Raw genomic sequence first — 1,624 nt, 5'->3', positions numbered from 1 at the left:
TAAAGCAGGCCCCACCGGCTCAGTGTACACACACGAAGATGAAGATATTTTATTGAACATAATTCTACCAGAACCGATTTCAAAAGCAAAATCTCGCATCTCAGTCAAGACCTGTGACAGCCCCGTGTTGTAAATACAAGGGGCCACTGCAAATCAGTGAGCAACGCGCTCCAGTACTACACCTCTCCACAACAGCTGATTGTTAAGCATGATAGACAACGCTACACTAAAGCCGTCATACGATGGCTTACACGGATTGCACTAGTGACGAAGTGGGTGACTACTTACGTGGTTTGGTGGAGTGCATTGAACCTCCACCAGAGAATCCACCAGAAACGGCTGCCTGTTTGCTTTGAGAGCCGAACCCCTATGACAGCTTCACGTGCAGAAGAAAACTGTTCACGATAACCAAAATGCACTCTCCATCACCGAAATGCTTGAAATTTCGATACAGGAGTAGAGAATGCCAGAGGACCACTAGGGAGAGACGCAGCGCTTCAGTCACGAAAATTTTGGGGATGTGGTGATGTACAACACAAAGAGCACTCTGTGCGTGAAATGTTCCCGCAAGAGCACCAGGCAGCAATAACGGCAGGCTCAAATGCGACAGAAGCAAGGAACAACTGCCTTGATGTGCAAACTGTAGCAACAATCAAGAAGCCATCTGGTTCAGTTGTGCTCCAGCGAAGAAATCTGGAAGTGCCAAATCGAGAAACAATTAGACGAATCGCTATCAGATAACAGTCAGAACTAATGGTCACTATATGCCAGACCAGCCGACGGCCAACGGTGACCAGCCCCACTCTGGCCAGTGACAGCGTCTGTGTAAGGGGCCTTCTGCAGCTGGACAGTGTTCAGCTGAATATAGTCCGGATAACACGTTGCACCCAACACCCATTGACAGTGGCAATCACAGTCGGCGCACCAGACCCGAATCGCCTTCGTCAACCCTGACAGGAGCAGATATGACCAAACGGATGCAAATATCGGACGAAGCCTCACCGCTACAAGCTACAGTCAAGGCGGTCATCAGAGAGCTAGTCACTGCCATAAGAGATGCTTTGGTAACTGCAGTAATCAATATTACAGTCGCACTCAATGCAGCTGGATAAGGCGGTTACAACAGCATCTCCTAACTGTGTTTCTGAAGGTCTCCGCTGGTTTTAAGGCCAGTACTAGAAGTATCCCACAGATCTTTCGAGCGAGGTGGCGCAGTGGTTAGCACGCCGGACTCGCATTCGGGAGGACGACGGTTCAATCCCGTCTCCGGCCATCCTGATTTAGGTTTTCCGTGATTTCCCTAAATCGTTTCAGGCAAATGCCGGAATGGTTCCTCTGAAAGGGCACGGCCGATTTCCTTCCCAATCCTTCCCTAACCCGAGCTTGCGCTCCGTCTCTAATGACCTCGTTGTCGACGGGACGTTAAACACTAACGACCACCACCACCACAGATCTTTCCGGAAACATCTTTCCTCTACACAAATAAATGAAGAGTGCCACAGAATATTTAAATCTGCTGGCATCGCTATACTTCTTAAAGGAGAACATACTTCCAGATTTTAAAAAAAAAATGTTGAAACTGCATGAATTACAGCTGTGAGCGCTTGCAATACGTTACTGTAGA

General features: G+C 48.4%; 1 non-coding gene across 1 annotated transcript; it reads left to right on the top strand.

The window, feature by feature from the left end:
- The first annotated feature begins 1,200 nt into the window (after positions 1-1,200).
- Trnaa-cgc (transfer RNA alanine (anticodon CGC)) lies at positions 1,201-1,273 on the top strand. The gene has a single exon. It is a non-coding gene; the product is annotated as a tRNA-Ala (tRNA).
- The last annotated feature ends 351 nt before the right edge of the window (positions 1,274-1,624 follow it).

Source organism: Schistocerca gregaria, chromosome X (genome assembly GCF_023897955.1).
Source record: "Schistocerca gregaria isolate iqSchGreg1 chromosome X, iqSchGreg1.2, whole genome shotgun sequence".
Lineage (NCBI taxonomy): Eukaryota > Metazoa > Arthropoda > Insecta > Orthoptera > Acrididae > Schistocerca > Schistocerca gregaria.
This window is presented reverse-complemented; position numbering and strand designations above follow the sequence as displayed.